Source organism: Dendrobates tinctorius, unplaced genomic scaffold (genome assembly GCF_039654945.1).
Source record: "Dendrobates tinctorius isolate UK_male_01 unplaced genomic scaffold, ASM3965494v1 ptg000245l, whole genome shotgun sequence".
Taxonomy (NCBI): domain Eukaryota; kingdom Metazoa; phylum Chordata; class Amphibia; order Anura; family Dendrobatidae; genus Dendrobates; species Dendrobates tinctorius.
In genome coordinates this window covers 9,294,033-9,309,441 of record NW_027361912.1, presented here as the reverse complement: position 1 = coordinate 9,309,441, position 15,409 = coordinate 9,294,033, and the positions used below count along the sequence as shown (strand labels likewise).

Sequence of the window (15,409 nt, the reverse complement as noted above, 5' to 3'; positions counted from 1 at the left end):
CCAAAAATTACATCTTTCCTGAGCCCTCAGAATGTGGAAGCCCAGGATGCCTGGAAGCAGTGTGGGAGGGCTAGCGAGAATTTGTAACTCACCATGGCTTAAACAAGCTCTGCTTTGAAAGCAGGAAGGCATTGGTCACAACAGTTCTTTCAACTTTGCGCAGTGGTAATTTCGTATCCCATGAGGTTTAACCGAGGCGTGATTATTGCTAATTGAAAACTTTTCCCAATACCCCGCCATGATGACTTGAAATACAGTCAGCTTTGGCAATTTTTGTTGGTCTCTCAGGAGACTTAATCTATGGTATGCAAATAACAGAGTCTTAGCTCCTCCCAGTGTGGAAGAATAGCCTTGCTTCTCACAGCAATGGATTGATGTTTGTTGCCTGGAGCAGAAGGAGAGAGTGAGGCAATCTGCCTGTAATTGCCAAAAATTTCATCTTAACTGAGCCCTTAGAATGTGGAAGCTCAGAATGCCTGGAAGCAGTGTGGGAGGGCTAGTGAGAATTTGTAACTCACCATAGCTTAAACAAGCTCTGCTTTGGAAGCAGGAAGGCATTGGTCACAACAGTTCTTTCAACTTTGCGCAGTGGCAATATCGTAGCCCATGAGGTTAAACCGAGGGGTTATTATTGCTAATTGAAAACTTTTCCCAATACCCCGCCATGATGACTTGAAATACAGTCAGCTTTGGCAATTTTTGTTGGTCTCTCAGGAGACTTAATCTGTGGTATGCAAATGACAGTCTTAGGTTCTCCCAGTGTGGAAGAAAAGCCTTGCTTCTCATAGCAATGGATTGATGTTTGTTTCTTGGAGCAGAAGGCGAGAGTGTGGCAATCTGCCTGTAATTGCCAAAAATTACATCTTTCCTGAGCCCTCAGAATGTGGAAGCCCAGGATGCCTGGAAGCAGTGTGGGAGGGCTAGTGATAATTTGTAACTCACCGTAGCTTAAACAAGCTCTGCTTTGAAAGCAGGAAGGCATTGGTCACAATAGTTCTTTCAATTTTGCGCAGTGGCAATATCGTAGCCCATGAGGTTTAACCAAGGCGTGATTATTGCTAATTGAAAACTTTTACCAATACCCCGCCATGATGATTTGAAATACAGTCAGCTTTGGCAATTTTTGTAGGTCTCTCAGGAGACTTAATCCATTGTATGCAAATAACAGAGTCTAAGCTCCTCCCAGCGTGGAAGAAAAGCCTAGCTTCTCACAGCAATGGATTGATGTTTGTTGCCTGGAGCAGAAGGAGAGAGTGAGGCAATCTGCCTGTAATTGCCAAAAATGTCATCTTAACTGAGCACTTAGAATGTGGAAGCTCAGGATGCCTGGAAGCAGTGTGGGAGGGCTAGTGAGAATTTGTAACTCACCGTAGCTTAAACAAGCTCTGCTTTGGAAGCAGGAAGGCATTGGTCACAACAGTTCTTTCAACTGTGCGCAGTGACAATATCGTAGCCCATGAGGTTTAACCGAGGCGTGATTATTGCTAGTTGCAAACTTTTCCCAATATCCCGCCATGATGACTTGATATACAGTCAGCTTTGGCAATCTTTGTTGGTCTCTCAGGAGACTTAATCTATGGTATGCAAATGACAGTCTTAGGTCCTCCCAGTGTGGAAGAAAAGCCTTGCTTCTCACAGCAATGGATTGATGTTTGTTTCTTGGAGCAGAAGGAGAGAGTGAGGCAATCTGCCTGTAATAGCCAAAAATTTCATCTTAACTGAGCCCTTAGAATGTGGAAGCTCAGGATGCCTGGAAGCAGTGTGGAAGGGCTATTGAGAATTTGTAACTCACCATAGCTTAAACAAGCTCTGATTTGGAAGCGGGAAGGCATTGGTCACAACAGTTCTTTCAACTTTGTGCAGTGACAATATCGTAGCCCATGAGGTTTAACCGAGGCGTGATTATTGCTAATTGAAAACTTTTTCCAATACCCCGCCATGATGACTTGAAATATAGTCAGCTTTGGCAATTTTTGTTGGTCTCTCAGGAGACTTAATCTATGATATGCAAATAACAGAGTCTTAGCTCCTCCCAGCGTGGAAGAATAGCCTTGCTTCTCACAGCAATGGATTGATGTTTGTTTCTTGGAGCAGAAGGAGAGCGTGAGGCAATCTGCCTGTAATTGCCAAAAATTTCATCTTAACTGAGCCCTTAGAATGTGGAAGCTCAGGATGCCTGGAAGCAGTGTGGAAGGGCTATTGAGAATTTGTAACTCACCATAGCTTAAACAAGCTCTGATTTGGAAGCGGGAAGGCATTGGTCACAACAGTTCTTTCAACTTTGTGCAGTGACAATATCGTAGCCCATGAGGTTTAACCGAGGCGTGATTATTGCTAATTGAAAACTTTTCCCAATACCCCGCCATGATGACTTGGAATACAGTCAGCTTTGGCAATTTTTGTTGGTCTCTCAGGAGACTTAATCCATTGTATGCAAATAACAGAGTCTTAGCTCCTCCCAGCGTGGAAGAAAAGCCTTGCTTCTCACAGCAATGGATTGATGTTTGTTGCCTGGAGCAGAAGGAGAGAGTGAGGCAATCTGCCTGTAATTGTCAAAAATTTCATCTTAACTGAGCCCTTAGAATGTGGAAGCTCAGAATGCCTGGAAGCAGTGTGGGAGGGCTAGTGAGAATTTTTAACTCACCATAGCTTAAACAAGCTCTGCTTTGGAAGCAGGAAGGCATTGGTCACAACAGTTCTTTCAACTTTGCGCAGTGGCAATATCGTAGCCTATGAGGTTTAACCGAGGCGTGATTATTGCTAATTGAAAACTTTTCCCAATACCCTGCCATGATGACTTGAAATACAGTCAGCTTTGGCAATTTTTGTTGGTCTCTCAGGAGACTTAATCTATGGTATGTAAATGACAGTCTTAGGTCCTCCCAGTGTGGAAGAAAAGCCTTGCTTCTCACAGCAATGGATTGATGTTTGTTTCTTGGAGCAGAAGGCGAGAGTGAGGCAATCTGCCTGTAATTGCCAAAAATTACATTTTAACTGAACCCTTAGAATGTGTAAGCCAAGGATGCCTGGAAGCAGCGTGGAGGGCTAGTGGTGATTTGTAACTCACCATGGCTTAAAATGTTCTGCCCTGGAAGCGGAAAAGCCCTTGGTCAATTCTGTTCTTTCATCTTTGCGCTGTGGCAATATTGTTGCCCTTGAGGTTTATCCAAGGCGTGATTATTGCTAATTGAAAACTTTTCCCAATACCCCGCCATAATGACTTGGAATACAGTCAGCTTTGGCAATTTTTGTTGGTCTCTCAGGAGACTTAATTCATGGAATGCAAATGACAGTCTTAGCTTCTCCCAGTGTGGAAGAAAAGCCTTGCTTCTCACAGCAATGGATTGATGTTTGTTTCTTGGAGCAGAAGGCGAGAGTGAGGCAATCTGCCTGTAATTGCCAAAAATTACATCTTTCCTGAGCCCTCAGAATGTGGAAGCCCAGGATGCCTGGAAGCAGTGTGGGAGGGCTAGTGAGAATTTGTCACTCACCGTAGCTTAAACAAGCTCTGCTTTGAAAGCAGGAAGGCATTGGTCACAACAGTTCTTTCAACTTTGCGCAGTGGCAATATCGTAGCCCATGAGGTTTAACCGAGGCGTGATTATTGCTAATTGCAAACTTTTCCCAATACCCCGCCATGATGACTTGAAATACAGTCAGCTTTGGAAATTTTTGTTGGTCTCTCAGGAGACTTAATCCATTGTATGCAAATAACAGAGTCTTAGCTCCTCCCAGTGTGGAAGAAAAGCCTTGCTTCTCACAGCAATGGATTGATGTTTGTTGCCTGGAGCAGAAGGAGAGAGTGAGGCAATCTGCCTGTAATTGCCAAAAATTTCATCTTAACTGAGCCCTTAGAATGTGGAACCTCAGAATGCCTGGAAGCAGTGTGGGAGGGCTAGTGAGAATTTGTAACTCACCATAGCTTAAACAAGCTCTGCTTTGGAAGCAGGAAGGCATTGGTCACAACAGTTCTTTCAACTTTGCGCAGTGGCATTATCGTAGCCTATGAGGTTTAACCGAGGCGTGATTATTGTTAATTGAAAACTTTTCCCAATACCCCACCATGATTACTTGAAATACAGTCAGCTTTGGAAATTTTTGTTGGTCTCTCAGGAGACTTAATCTATGGTATGCAAATGACAGTCTTAGGTTCTCGCAGTGTGGAAGAAAAGCCTTGCTGCTCACAGCAATGGATTGATGTTTGTTTCTTGAAGCAGAAGGCGAAAGTGAGGCAATCTGCCTGTAATTGCCAAAAATTACATCTTAACTGAGCCCTTAGAATGTGGAAGCCAAGGATGCCTGGAAGCAGCGTGGAGGGCTAATGGTGATTTGGAACTCACCATGGCTTAAAATGTTCTGCCTTGGAAGCTGGAAGCCCTTGGTCACTTCTGTTCTTTCATCTTTGCGCTGTGGCAATATCGTAGCCCATTAGGTTTAACCAAGGCGTGATTATTGCTAATTGAAAACTTTTCCCAATAACCCGCCATAATGACTTGGAATTCAGTCAGCTTTGGCAATTTTTGTTGGTCTCTCAGGAGACTTAATCCATGGTATGCAAATGACAGTCTTAGCTCCTGCCAGTGTGGAAGAATAGCCTTGCTTCTCACAGCAGTGGATTGATGTTTGTTTCCTGGAGCAGAAGGAGAGAGTGAGGCAATCTGCCTGTAATTGCCAGAAATTGTTTTTCCTGAGCCCTTAGCATGAGGAAGCCCAGGATGCCTGGAAGCAGCGTGGGAGGGCTAGTGGTGATTTGGAACTCAACCTGGCTTAAACAAGTTCTGCCTTGGAAGTGGAAAGCCCTTGATCACCAAAGTTGGTTCATCTTTGCGCAGTGGCATTATCGTAGCCCAATGAGGTTTAACTGAGGCGTGATTATTGGTAATTGAAAACTTTTCCCTGTACCCTGCCATGATGACTTGAAATACAGTCAGCTTTTGCAATTTTTTTTGGTCTCTCAGGAGACTTAATCCATTGTATGCAAATGACTGTCTTAGCTCCTCCCAGTGTGGAAGAGAAGCCTTGCTTCCCAAAGCAATGGGTTGGTGTTTGTTGCCTGGAGCAGAAGAAGAGAGTGAGGCGATCTACCTGTAATTGCCGAAAATTACATCTTAACTGAGCCCTTAGAATGCCGAAACCCAGGATGCCTGGAAGCAGCGTGGAGGGCTAGTGGTGATTTGGAACTCACCATGGCTTAAACAAGTTCTGCCTTGGAATCGGGAAGCCCTTGGTCTCTTCTGTTCCTTCATCTTTGCGCTGTGGCATTATCGTAGCCCAATGAGGTTTAACTGAGGCGTGATTATTGGTAATTGAAAACTTTTCCCTGTACCCTGCCACGATCACTTGAAATACAGTCAGCTTTAGCAATTTTTGTTGGTTTCTCAGGAGACTTAATACATTCTATGCAAATGACAGTCTTAGCTTCTCCCAGTGTGGAATGAAAGCCTTGCTTCTCACAGCAATGGATTGATGTTTGTTTCTTGGAGCAGAAGGCGAGAGTGAGGCAATCTGCCTGTAATTGCCAAAAATTTCATCTTAACTGAGCCCTTAGAATGTGGAAGCTCAGGATGCCTGGAAGCAGTGTGGGAGGGCTAGTGAGAATTTGTAACTCACCATAGCTTAAACAAGCTCTGCTTTGAAAGCGGGAAGGCATTGGTCACAACAGTTCTTTCAACTTTGCGCAGTGGCAATATTGAAGCCCATGAGGTTTAACTAAGGTGTGATTATTGCTAATTGAAAACTTTTCCTAATACCCTGCCATGATGACTTGAAACACAGTCAGCTTTGGCAATTTTTGTTGGTCTCTCAGGAAACTTAATCTATGGTTTGCAAATGACAGTCTTAGGTCATCCCTGTGTGGAAGAAAAGCCTTGCTTCTCACAGCAATGGATTGATGTTTGTTTCTTGGACCAGAAGGCGAGAGTGAGGCAATCTGCCTGTAATTGCCAAAAATTACATCTTAACTGAGCCCTCAGAATGTGGAAGCCCAGGATGCCTGGAAGCAGTGTGGGAGGGCTAGTGAGGATTTGGAACTCACCATAGCTTAAACAAGCTCTGCTTTTGAAGCGGGAAGGCCTTGGTCACAACAGTTCTTTCAACTTTGCGCAGTGGCAATATCGTAGCCCATGAAGTTTAACCGAGGTGTGATTATTGCTAATTGAATACTTTTTCCAATACCCTGCCATGATGACTTGAAATACAGTCAGCTTTGGCAAATTTTGTTGGTCTCTCAGGAGATTTAATCTATGGTATGGAAATGAAAGTCTTAGCTTCTCCCAGTGTGTAATGAAAGCCTTGCTTCTCACAGCAATGGATTGATGTTTGTTTCTTGGAGCAGAAGGCGAAAGTGAGGCAATCTGCCTGTAATTGCCAAAAATTACTTCTTAACTGAGCCCTTAGAATGTGGAAGCCAAGGATGCCTGGAAGCAGCGTGGAGGGCTAGTGGTGATTTGGAACTCACCATGGCTTAAAATGTTCTGCCTTGGAAGCGGGAAGCCCTTGGTCACTTCTGTTCTTTCATCTTTGCGCTGTGGCAATATCGTTGCCCATGAGGTTTAACCAAGGCGTGATTATTGCTAATTGAAAACTTTTCCCAATACCCCGCCATAATGACTTGGAATACAGTCAGCTTTGGCAATTTTTGTTGGTCTCTCAGGAGACTTAATCCATGGTATGCAAATAACAGAGTCTTAGCTCCTGCCAGCGTGGAATAAAAGCCTTGCTTCTCACAGCAGTGGATTGATGTTTGTTTCCTGAAGCAGAAGGAGAGAGTGAGGCAATCTGCCTGTAATTGCCAAAAATTGTTTTTCCTGAGCCCTTAGCATGAGGAAGCCCAGGATGCCTGGAAGCAGCGTGGGAGGGCTAGTGGTGATTTGGAACTCAACATGGCTTAAACAAGTTCTGCCTTGGAAGTGGGAAGCCCTTGATCACCAAAGTTGGTTCATCTTTGCGCAGTGGCATTATCGTAGCCCAATGAGGTTTAACTGAGGCGTGATTATTGGTAATTGAAAACTTTTCCCAATACCCCGCCATGATGACTTGAAATACAGTCAGCTTTTGAAATTTTTTTTGGTCTCTCAGGAGACTTAATCCATTGTATGCAAATGACTGTCTTAGCTCCTCCCAGTGTGGAAGAGAAGCCTTGCTTCTCACAGCAATGGATTGATGTTTGTTGCCTGGAGCAGAAGGAAAGAGTGAGGTAATTGCCAAAAATTTCATCTTAACTGAGCCCTTAGAATGTGGAAGCTCAGAATGCCTGGAAGCAGTGTGGGAGGGCTAGTAAGAATTTGTAACTCACCATAGCTTAAACAAGCTCTGCTTTGGAAGCAGGAAGGCATTGGTCACAACAGTTCTTTCAACTTTGCGCGGTGGCAATATCGTAGCCTATGAGGTTTAACCGAGGCGTGATTTTTGCGAATTGAAAACTTTTCCCAATACCCCGCCATGATGACTTGAAATACAGTCAGCTTTGGCAATTTTTGTTGGTCTCTCAAGAGATTTAATCTATGGTATGTAAATGACAGTCTTAGGTCCTCCCAGTGTGGAAGAAAAGCCTTGCTTCTCACAGCAATGGATTGATGTTTGTTTCTTGGAGCAGAAGGCGAGAGTGATGCAATCTGCCTGTAATTGCCAAAAATTACATCTTAACTGAACCCTTAGAATGTGTAAGCCAAGGATGCCTGGAAGCAGCGTGGAGGGCTAGTGGTGATTTGTAACTCACCATGGCTTAAAATGTTCTGCCCTGGAAGCGTGAAGCCCTTGGTCACTTCTGTTCTTTCATCTTTGCGCTGTGGCAATATTGTTGCCCATGAGGTTTATCCAAGGCATGATTATTGCTAATTGAAAACTTTTCCCAATACCCCGCCATAATGACTTGGAATACAGTCAGCTTTGGCAATTTTTGTTGGTCTATCAGGAGACTTAATTCATGGAATGCAAATGACAGTCTTAGCTTCTCCCAGTGTGGAAGAAAAGCCTTGCTTCTCACAGCAATGGATTGATGTTTGTTTCTTGGAGCAGAAGGCGAGAGTGAGGCAATCTGCCTGTAATTGCCAAAAATTACATCTTTCCTGAGCCCTCAGAATGTGGAAGCCCAGGATGCCTGGAAGCAGTGTGGGAGGGCTAGTGAGAATTTGTAACTCACCGTAGCTTAACAAGCTCTGCTTTGGAAGCAGGAAGGCATTGGTCACAACAGTTCTTTCAACTTTACGCAGTGGCAATATCGTAGCCCATGAGGTTTAACCGAGGCGTGATTATTGCTAATTGAAAACTTTTCCCAATACCCCGCCATGATGACTTGAAATACAGTCAGCTTTGGCAATTTTTGTTGGTCTCTCAGGAGACTTAATCCATTGTATGCAAATAACAGAATCTTAGCTCCTCCCAGCGTGGAAGAAAAGCCTTGCTTCTCACAGCAATGGATTGATGTTTGCTGCCTGGAGCAGAAGGAGAGAGTGAGGCAATCTGCCTGTAATTGCCAAAAATTTCATCTTAACTGAGCCCTTAGAATGTGGAAGCTCAGGATGCCTGGAAGCAGTGTGGGAGGGCTAGTGAGAATTTGTAACTCACCATAGCTTAAACAAGCTCTGCTTTGGAAGCAGGAAGGCATTGGTCACAACAGTTCTTTCAACTTTGCGCAGTGGCAATATCGTAGCCTATGAGGTTTAACCGAGGCGTGATTATTGCTAATTGAAAACTTTTCCCCATACCCCGCCATGATGACTTGAAATACAGTCAGCTTTGGCAATTTTTTTTGGTCTCTCAGGAGACTTAATCTATGGTATGTAAATGACAGTCTTAGGTCCTCCCAGTGTGGAAGAAAAGCATTGCTTCTCACAGCAATGGATTGATGTTTGTTTCTTGGAGCAGAAGGCGAGAGTGAGGCAATCTGCCTGTAATTGCCAAAAATTACATCTTAACTGAACCCTTAGAATGTGTAAGCCAAGGATGCCTGGAAGCAGCGTGGAGGGCTAGTGGTGATTTGTAACTCACCATGGCTTAAAATGTTCTGCCCTGGAAGCGGGAAGCCCTTGGTCACTTCTGTTATTTCATCTTTGCGCTGTGGCAATATTGTTGCCCATGAGGTTTATCCAAGGCGTGATTATTGCTAATTGAAAACTTTTCCCAATACCCCGCCATAATGACTTGGAATACAGTCAGCTTTGGAAATTTTTGTTGGTCTCTCAGGAGACTTAATTCATGGAATGCAAATGACAGTCTTAGCTTCTCCCAGTGTGGAAGAAAAGCCTTGCTTCTCACAGCAATGGATTGATGTTTGTTTCTTGGAGCAGAAGGCGAGAGTGAGGCAATCTGACTGTAATTGCCAAAATTTACATCTTTCCTGAGCCCTCAGAATGTGGAAGCCCAGGATGCCTGGAAGCAGTGTGGGAGGGCTAGTGAGAATTTGTAACTCACCGTAGCTTAAACAAGCTCTGCTTTGAAAGCAGGAAGGCATTGGTCACAACAGTTCTTTCAACTTTGCGCAATGGCAATATCGTAGCCCATGAGGTTTAACCGAGGCGTGATTATTGCTAATTGAAAACTTTTCCAATACCCTGCCATGATGACTTGAAATACAGTCAGCTTTGGCAATTTTTGTTGGTCTCTCAGGAGACTTAATCTATGGTATGCAAATAACAGAGTCTTAGCTTCTCCCAGCGTGGAAGAATAGCCTTGCTTCTCACAGCAATGTATTGATGTTTGTTGCCTGGAGCAGAAGGAGAGAGTGAGGCAATCTGCCTGTAATTGCCAAAAATTTCATTTTAACTGAGCACTTAGAATGTGGAAGCTCAGGATGCCTGGAAGCAGTGTGGAAGGGCTATTGAGAATTTGTAACTCACCGTAGCTTAAACAAGCTCTGCTTTGGAAGCAGGAAGGCATTGGTCACAACAGTTCTTTCAACTTTGCGCAGTGGCAAAATTGTAGCCTATGAGGTTTAACCGAGGCGTGATTATTGCTAATTGAAAACTTTTCCCAATACCCCGCCATGATGACTTGAAATACAGTCAGCTTTTTTCAGTTTTTGTTGGTCTCTCAGGAGACTTAATCTATGGTATGCAAATGACAGTCTTAGGTCCTCCCAGTGTGGAAGAAAAGCCTTGCTTCTCACAGCAATGGATTGATGTTTGTTTCTTGGAGCAGAAGGAGAGAGTGAGGCAATCTGCCTGTAATGACCAAAAATTTCATCTTAACTGAGCCTTTAGAATGTGGAAGCTCAGGATGCCTGGAAGCAGTGTGGAAGGGCTATTGAGAATTTGTAACTCACCGTAGCTTAAACAAGCTCTGATTTGGAAGCGGGAAGGCATTGGTCACAACAGTGTTTTCAACTTTGCGCAGTGACAATATCGTAGCCCATGAGGTTTAACCGAGGCGTGATTATTGCTAATTGAAAACTTTTCCCAATACCCCGCCATGATGACTTGAAATACAGTCAGCTTTGGTAATTTTTGTTGGTCTCTCAGGAGACTTAATCTATGGTATGCAAATGACAGTCTTAGGTCCTCCCAGTGTGGAAGAAAAGCCTTGCTTCTCACAGCAATGGATTGATGTTTGTTTCTTGGAGCAGAAGGCGAGAGTGAGGCAATCTGCCTGTAATTGCCAAAACTTACATCTTTCCTGAGCCCTCAGAATGTGGAAGCCCAGGATGCCTGGAAGCAGTGTGGGAGGGCTAGCGAGAATTTGTAACTCACCATGGCTTAAACAAGCTCTGCTTTGAAAGCAGGAAGGCATTGGTCACAACAGTTCTTTCAACTTTGCGCAGTGGTAATTTCGTATCCCATGAGGTTTAACCGAGGCGTGATTATTGCTAATTGAAAACTTTTCCCAATACCCCGCCATGATGACTTGAAATACAGTCAGCTTTGGCAATTTTTGTTGGTCTCTCAGGAGACTTAATCTATGGTATGCAAATAACAGAGTCTTAGCTCCTCCCAGCGTGGAAGAATAGCCTTGCTTCTCACAGCAATGGATTGATGTTTGTTGCCTGGAGCAGAAGGAGAGAGTGAGGCAATCTGCCTGTAATTGCCAAAAATTTCATCTTAACTGAGCCCTTAGAATGTGGAAGCTCAGAATGCCTGGAAGCAGTGTGGGAGGGCTAGTGAGAATTTGTAACTCACCATAGCTTAAACAAGCTCTGCTTTGGAAGCAGGAAGGCATTGGTCACAACAGTTCTTTCAACTTTGCGCAGTGGCAATATCGTAGCCCATGAGGTTAAACCGAGAGGTTATTATTGCTAATTGAAAACTTTTCCCAATACCCCGCCATGATGACTTGAAATACAGTCAGCTTTGGCAATTTTTGTTGGTCTCTCAGGAGACTTAATCTGTGGTATGCAAATGACAGTCTTAGGTTCTCCCAGTGTGGAAGAAAAGCCTTGCTTCTCATAGCAATGGATTGATGTTTGTTTCTTGGAGCAGAAGGCGAGAGTGTGGCAATCTGCCTGTAATTGCCAAAAATTACATCTTTCCTGAGCCCTCAGAATGTGGAAGCCCAGGATGCCTGGAAGCAGTGTGGGAGGGCTAGTGATAATTTGTAACTCACCGTAGCTTAAACAAGCTCTGCTTTGAAAGCAGGAAGGCATTGGTCACAATAGTTCTTTCAATTTTGCGCAGTGGCAATATCGTAGCCCATGAGGTTTAACCAAGGCGTGATTATTGCTAATTGAAAACTTTTACCAATACCCCGCCATGATGATTTGAAATACAGTCAGCTTTGGCAATTTTTGTAGGTCTCTCAGGAGACTTAATCCATTGTATGCAAATAACAGAGTCTAAGCTCCTCCCAGCGTGGAAGAAAAGCCTAGCTTCTCACAGCAATGGATTGATGTTTGTTGCCTGGAGCAGAAGGAGAGAGTGAGGCAATCTGCCTGTAATTGCCAAAAATTTCATCTTAACTGAGCACTTAGAATGTGGAAGCTCAGGATGCCTGGAAGCAGTGTGGGAGGGCTAGTGAGAATTTGTAACTCACCATAGCTTAAACAAGCTCTGCTTTGGAAGCAGGAAGGCATTGGTCACAACAGTTCTTTCAACTTTGCGCAGTGGCAATATCGTAGCCCATGAGGTTAAACCGAGGCGTTATTATTGCTAATTGAAAACTTTTCCCAATACCCCGCCATGATGACTTGAAATACAGTCAGCTTTGGCAATTTTTGTTGGTCTCTCAGGAGACTTAATCTATGGTATGTAAATGACAGTCTTAGGTCCTCCCAGTGTGGAAGAAAACCTTGCTTCTCACAGCAATGGATTGATGTTTGTTTCTTGGAGCAGAAGGCGAGAGTGAGGCAATCTGCCTGTAATTGCCAAAAATTACATCTTAACTGAACCCTTAGAATGTGTAAGCCAAGGATGCCTGGAAGCAGCGTGGAGGGCTAGTGGTGATTTGTAACTCACCATGGCTTAAAATGTTCTGCCCTGGAAGCGGGAAGCCCTTGGTCACTTCTGTTCTTTCATCTTTGCGCTGTGGCAATATTGTTGCCCATGAGGTTTATCCAAGGCGTGATTATTGCTAATTGAAAACTTTTCCCAATACCCCGCCATAATGACTTGGAATACAGTCAGCTTTTGCAATTTTTGATGGTCTCTCAGGAGACTTAATTCATGGAATGCAAATGACAGTCTTAGCTTCTCCCAGTGTGGAAGAAAAGCCTTGCTTCTCACAGCAATGGATTGATGTTTGTTTCTTGGAGCAGAAGGAGAGAGTGAGGCAATCTGCCTGTAATGACCAAAAATTTCATCTTAACTGAGCCTTTAGAATGTGGAAGCTCAGGATGCCTGGAAGCAGTGTGGAAGGGCTATTGAGAATTTGTAACTCACCGTAGCTTAAACAAGCTCTGCTTTGGAAGCAGGAAGGCATTGGTCACAACAGTTCTTTCAACTTTGCGCAGTGGCAAAATTGTAGCCTATGAGGTTTAACCGAGGCGTGATTATTGCTAATTGAAAACTTTTCCCAATACCCCGCCATGATGACTTGAAATACAGTCAGCTTTTTTCAGTTTTTGTTGGTCTCTCAGGAGACTTAATCTATGGTATGCAAATGACAGTCTTAGGTCCTCCCAGTGTGGAAGAAAAGCCTTGCTTCTCACAGCAATGGATTGATGTTTGTTTCTTGGAGCAGAAGGAGAGAGTGAGGCAATCTGCCTGTAATGACCAAAAATTTCATCTTAACTGAGCCTTTAGAATGTGGAAGCTCAGGATGCCTGGAAGCAGTGTGGAAGGGCTATTGAGAATTTGTAACTCACCGTAGCTTAAACAAGCTCTGATTTGGAAGCGGGAAGGCATTGGTCACAACAGTGTTTTCAACTTTGCGCAGTGACAATATCGTAGCCCATGAGGTTTAACCGAGGCGTGATTATTGCTAATTGAAAACTTTTCCCAATACCCCGCCATGATGACTTGAAATACAGTCAGCTTTGGTAATTTTTGTTGGTCTCTCAGGAGACTTAATCTATGGTATGCAAATGACAGTCTTAGGTCCTCCCAGTGTGGAAGAAAAGCCTTGCTTCTCACAGCAATGGATTGATGTTTGTTTCTTGGAGCAGAAGGCGAGAGTGAGGCAATCTGCCTGTAATTGCCAAAAATTACATCTTTCCTGAGCCCTCAGAATGTGGAAGCCCAGGATGCCTGGAAGCAGTGTGGGAGGGCTAGCGAGAATTTGTAACTCACCATGGCTTAAACAAGCTCTGCTTTGAAAGCAGGAAGGCATTGGTCACAACAGTTCTTTCAACTTTGCGCAGTGGTAATTTCGTATCCCATGAGGTTTAACCGAGGCGTGATTATTGCTAATTGAAAACTTTTCCCAATACCCCGCCATGATGACTTGAAATACAGTCAGCTTTGGCAATTTTTGTTGGTCTCTCAGGAGACTTAATCTATGGTATGCAAATAACAGAGTCTTAGCTCCTCCCAGCGTGGAAGAATAGCCTTGCTTCTCACAGCAATGGATTGATGTTTGTTGCCTGGAGCAGAAGGAGAGAGTGAGGCAATCTGCCTGTAATTGCCAAAAATTTCATCTTAACTGAGCCCTTAGAATGTGGAAGCTCAGAATGCCTGGAAGCAGTGTGGGAGGGCTAGTGAGAATTTGTAACTCACCATAGCTTAAACAAGCTCTGCTTTGGAAGCAGGAAGGCATTGGTCACAACAGTTCTTTCAACTTTGCGCAGTGGCAATATCGTAGCCCATGAGGTTAAACCGAGGGGTTATTATTGCTAATTGAAAACTTTTCCCAATACCCCGCCATGATGACTTGAAATACAGTCAGCTTTGGCAATTTTTGTTGGTCTCTCAGGAGACTTAATCTGTGGTATGCAAATGACAGTCTTAGGTTCTCCCAGTGTGGAAGAAAAGCCTTGCTTCTCATAGCAATGGATTGATGTTTGTTTCTTGGAGCAGAAGGCGAGAGTGTGGCAATCTGCCTGTAATTGCCAAAAATTACATCTTTCCTGAGCCCTCAGAATGTGGAAGCCCAGGATGCCTGGAAGCAGTGTGGGAGGGCTAGTGATAATTTGTAACTCACCGTAGCTTAAACAAGCTCTGCTTTGAAAGCAGGAAGGCATTGGTCACAATAGTTCTTTCAATTTTGCGCAGTGGCAATATCGTAGCCCATGAGGTTTAACCAAGGCGTGATTATTGCTAATTGAAAACTTTTACCAATACCCCGCCATGATGATTTGAAATACAGTCAGCTTTGGCAATTTTTGTAGGTCTCTCAGGAGACTTAATCCATTGTATGCAAATAACAGAGTCTAAGCTCCTCCCAGCGTGGAAGAAAAGCCTAGCTTCTCACAGCAATGGATTGATGTTTGTTGCCTGGAGCAGAAGGAGAGAGTGAGGCAATCTGCCTGTAATTGCCAAAAATGTCATCTTAACTGAGCACTTAGAATGTGGAAGCTCAGGATGCCTGGAAGCAGTGTGGGAGGGCTAGTGAGAATTTGTAACTCACCGTAGCTTAAACAAGCTCTGCTTTGGAAGCAGGAAGGCATTGGTCACAACAGTTCTTTCAACTGTGCGCAGTGACAATATCGTAGCCCATGAGGTTTAACCGAGGCGTGATTATTGCTAGTTGCAAACTTTTCCCAATATCCCGCCATGATGACTTGATATACAGTCAGCTTTGGCAATCTTTGTTGGTCTCTCAGGAGACTTAATCTATGGTATGCAAATGACAGTCTTAGGTCCTCCCAGTGTGGAAGAAAAGCCTTGCTTCTCACAGCAATGGATTGATGTTTGTTTCTTGGAGCAGAAGGAGAGAGTGAGGCAATCTGCCTGTAATAGCCAAAAATTTCATCTTAACTGAGCCCTTAGAATGTGGAAGCTCAGGATGCCTGGAAGCAGTGTGGAAGGGCTATTGAGAATTTGTAACTCACCATAGCTTAAACAAGCTCTGATTTGGAAGCGGGAAGGCATTGGTCACAACAGTT

General features: G+C 44.0%; 36 non-coding genes across 36 annotated transcripts; all 36 read left to right on the top strand.

The window, feature by feature from the left end:
* Positions 1–151: 151 nt before the first annotated feature.
* On the top strand, positions 152–292 carry LOC141061664 (U4 spliceosomal RNA). Its single transcript, XR_012223504.1, has one exon. It is a non-coding gene; the product is annotated as a U4 spliceosomal RNA (small nuclear RNA).
* A 285-nt stretch (positions 293–577) lies between these two features.
* LOC141062001 (U4 spliceosomal RNA) lies at positions 578–718 on the top strand. The gene has a single exon (XR_012223810.1). It is a non-coding gene; the product is annotated as a U4 spliceosomal RNA (small nuclear RNA).
* A 283-nt stretch (positions 719–1,001) lies between these two features.
* Positions 1,002–1,142, top strand: LOC141061484 (U4 spliceosomal RNA). Its single transcript, XR_012223341.1, has one exon. It is a non-coding gene; the product is annotated as a U4 spliceosomal RNA (small nuclear RNA).
* A 285-nt stretch (positions 1,143–1,427) lies between these two features.
* On the top strand, positions 1,428–1,568 carry LOC141061804 (U4 spliceosomal RNA). The gene has a single exon (XR_012223631.1). It is a non-coding gene; the product is annotated as a U4 spliceosomal RNA (small nuclear RNA).
* A 283-nt stretch (positions 1,569–1,851) lies between these two features.
* LOC141063023 (U4 spliceosomal RNA) lies at positions 1,852–1,992 on the top strand. Its single transcript, XR_012224713.1, has one exon. It is a non-coding gene; the product is annotated as a U4 spliceosomal RNA (small nuclear RNA).
* Positions 1,993–2,277: 285 nt separating this feature from the next.
* On the top strand, positions 2,278–2,418 carry LOC141060956 (U4 spliceosomal RNA). Its single transcript, XR_012222863.1, has one exon. It is a non-coding gene; the product is annotated as a U4 spliceosomal RNA (small nuclear RNA).
* Positions 2,419–2,703: 285 nt separating this feature from the next.
* On the top strand, positions 2,704–2,844 carry LOC141062887 (U4 spliceosomal RNA). The gene has a single exon (XR_012224590.1). It is a non-coding gene; the product is annotated as a U4 spliceosomal RNA (small nuclear RNA).
* A 282-nt stretch (positions 2,845–3,126) lies between these two features.
* On the top strand, positions 3,127–3,267 carry LOC141062055 (U4 spliceosomal RNA). The gene has a single exon (XR_012223858.1). It is a non-coding gene; the product is annotated as a U4 spliceosomal RNA (small nuclear RNA).
* Positions 3,268–3,550: 283 nt separating this feature from the next.
* LOC141061463 (U4 spliceosomal RNA) lies at positions 3,551–3,691 on the top strand. The gene has a single exon (XR_012223322.1). It is a non-coding gene; the product is annotated as a U4 spliceosomal RNA (small nuclear RNA).
* A 285-nt stretch (positions 3,692–3,976) lies between these two features.
* Positions 3,977–4,117, top strand: LOC141062011 (U4 spliceosomal RNA). Its single transcript, XR_012223818.1, has one exon. It is a non-coding gene; the product is annotated as a U4 spliceosomal RNA (small nuclear RNA).
* A 281-nt stretch (positions 4,118–4,398) lies between these two features.
* Positions 4,399–4,539, top strand: LOC141062049 (U4 spliceosomal RNA). The gene has a single exon (XR_012223853.1). It is a non-coding gene; the product is annotated as a U4 spliceosomal RNA (small nuclear RNA).
* A 281-nt stretch (positions 4,540–4,820) lies between these two features.
* Positions 4,821–4,962, top strand: LOC141062674 (U4 spliceosomal RNA). Its single transcript, XR_012224418.1, has one exon. It is a non-coding gene; the product is annotated as a U4 spliceosomal RNA (small nuclear RNA).
* Positions 4,963–5,244: 282 nt separating this feature from the next.
* On the top strand, positions 5,245–5,386 carry LOC141062739 (U4 spliceosomal RNA). The gene has a single exon (XR_012224477.1). It is a non-coding gene; the product is annotated as a U4 spliceosomal RNA (small nuclear RNA).
* Positions 5,387–5,669: 283 nt separating this feature from the next.
* Positions 5,670–5,810, top strand: LOC141062614 (U4 spliceosomal RNA). The gene has a single exon (XR_012224365.1). It is a non-coding gene; the product is annotated as a U4 spliceosomal RNA (small nuclear RNA).
* Positions 5,811–6,093: 283 nt separating this feature from the next.
* Positions 6,094–6,234, top strand: LOC141062431 (U4 spliceosomal RNA). Its single transcript, XR_012224199.1, has one exon. It is a non-coding gene; the product is annotated as a U4 spliceosomal RNA (small nuclear RNA).
* Positions 6,235–6,515: 281 nt separating this feature from the next.
* Positions 6,516–6,656, top strand: LOC141061442 (U4 spliceosomal RNA). Its single transcript, XR_012223303.1, has one exon. It is a non-coding gene; the product is annotated as a U4 spliceosomal RNA (small nuclear RNA).
* Positions 6,657–6,939: 283 nt separating this feature from the next.
* On the top strand, positions 6,940–7,081 carry LOC141062636 (U4 spliceosomal RNA). Its single transcript, XR_012224384.1, has one exon. It is a non-coding gene; the product is annotated as a U4 spliceosomal RNA (small nuclear RNA).
* Positions 7,082–7,353: 272 nt separating this feature from the next.
* LOC141061359 (U4 spliceosomal RNA) lies at positions 7,354–7,494 on the top strand. Its single transcript, XR_012223227.1, has one exon. It is a non-coding gene; the product is annotated as a U4 spliceosomal RNA (small nuclear RNA).
* A 281-nt stretch (positions 7,495–7,775) lies between these two features.
* Positions 7,776–7,916, top strand: LOC141062214 (U4 spliceosomal RNA). The gene has a single exon (XR_012224003.1). It is a non-coding gene; the product is annotated as a U4 spliceosomal RNA (small nuclear RNA).
* Positions 7,917–8,198: 282 nt separating this feature from the next.
* On the top strand, positions 8,199–8,339 carry LOC141062841 (U4 spliceosomal RNA). The gene has a single exon (XR_012224548.1). It is a non-coding gene; the product is annotated as a U4 spliceosomal RNA (small nuclear RNA).
* A 285-nt stretch (positions 8,340–8,624) lies between these two features.
* On the top strand, positions 8,625–8,765 carry LOC141061127 (U4 spliceosomal RNA). Its single transcript, XR_012223018.1, has one exon. It is a non-coding gene; the product is annotated as a U4 spliceosomal RNA (small nuclear RNA).
* Positions 8,766–9,046: 281 nt separating this feature from the next.
* LOC141062328 (U4 spliceosomal RNA) lies at positions 9,047–9,187 on the top strand. Its single transcript, XR_012224106.1, has one exon. It is a non-coding gene; the product is annotated as a U4 spliceosomal RNA (small nuclear RNA).
* Positions 9,188–9,470: 283 nt separating this feature from the next.
* LOC141061367 (U4 spliceosomal RNA) lies at positions 9,471–9,610 on the top strand. The gene has a single exon (XR_012223235.1). It is a non-coding gene; the product is annotated as a U4 spliceosomal RNA (small nuclear RNA).
* A 285-nt stretch (positions 9,611–9,895) lies between these two features.
* On the top strand, positions 9,896–10,037 carry LOC141062607 (U4 spliceosomal RNA). Its single transcript, XR_012224358.1, has one exon. It is a non-coding gene; the product is annotated as a U4 spliceosomal RNA (small nuclear RNA).
* Positions 10,038–10,320: 283 nt separating this feature from the next.
* Positions 10,321–10,461, top strand: LOC141061240 (U4 spliceosomal RNA). Its single transcript, XR_012223119.1, has one exon. It is a non-coding gene; the product is annotated as a U4 spliceosomal RNA (small nuclear RNA).
* A 283-nt stretch (positions 10,462–10,744) lies between these two features.
* Positions 10,745–10,885, top strand: LOC141061663 (U4 spliceosomal RNA). The gene has a single exon (XR_012223503.1). It is a non-coding gene; the product is annotated as a U4 spliceosomal RNA (small nuclear RNA).
* A 285-nt stretch (positions 10,886–11,170) lies between these two features.
* LOC141062363 (U4 spliceosomal RNA) lies at positions 11,171–11,311 on the top strand. Its single transcript, XR_012224137.1, has one exon. It is a non-coding gene; the product is annotated as a U4 spliceosomal RNA (small nuclear RNA).
* A 283-nt stretch (positions 11,312–11,594) lies between these two features.
* On the top strand, positions 11,595–11,735 carry LOC141061483 (U4 spliceosomal RNA). The gene has a single exon (XR_012223340.1). It is a non-coding gene; the product is annotated as a U4 spliceosomal RNA (small nuclear RNA).
* Positions 11,736–12,020: 285 nt separating this feature from the next.
* On the top strand, positions 12,021–12,161 carry LOC141061275 (U4 spliceosomal RNA). The gene has a single exon (XR_012223151.1). It is a non-coding gene; the product is annotated as a U4 spliceosomal RNA (small nuclear RNA).
* Positions 12,162–12,441: 280 nt separating this feature from the next.
* Positions 12,442–12,582, top strand: LOC141062278 (U4 spliceosomal RNA). The gene has a single exon (XR_012224061.1). It is a non-coding gene; the product is annotated as a U4 spliceosomal RNA (small nuclear RNA).
* A 283-nt stretch (positions 12,583–12,865) lies between these two features.
* Positions 12,866–13,007, top strand: LOC141062604 (U4 spliceosomal RNA). Its single transcript, XR_012224356.1, has one exon. It is a non-coding gene; the product is annotated as a U4 spliceosomal RNA (small nuclear RNA).
* Positions 13,008–13,290: 283 nt separating this feature from the next.
* Positions 13,291–13,431, top strand: LOC141061239 (U4 spliceosomal RNA). The gene has a single exon (XR_012223118.1). It is a non-coding gene; the product is annotated as a U4 spliceosomal RNA (small nuclear RNA).
* Positions 13,432–13,714: 283 nt separating this feature from the next.
* LOC141061662 (U4 spliceosomal RNA) lies at positions 13,715–13,855 on the top strand. The gene has a single exon (XR_012223502.1). It is a non-coding gene; the product is annotated as a U4 spliceosomal RNA (small nuclear RNA).
* A 285-nt stretch (positions 13,856–14,140) lies between these two features.
* LOC141062000 (U4 spliceosomal RNA) lies at positions 14,141–14,281 on the top strand. Its single transcript, XR_012223809.1, has one exon. It is a non-coding gene; the product is annotated as a U4 spliceosomal RNA (small nuclear RNA).
* Positions 14,282–14,564: 283 nt separating this feature from the next.
* LOC141061482 (U4 spliceosomal RNA) lies at positions 14,565–14,705 on the top strand. The gene has a single exon (XR_012223339.1). It is a non-coding gene; the product is annotated as a U4 spliceosomal RNA (small nuclear RNA).
* Positions 14,706–14,990: 285 nt separating this feature from the next.
* LOC141061803 (U4 spliceosomal RNA) lies at positions 14,991–15,131 on the top strand. The gene has a single exon (XR_012223630.1). It is a non-coding gene; the product is annotated as a U4 spliceosomal RNA (small nuclear RNA).
* Positions 15,132–15,409: the final 278 nt, after the last annotated feature.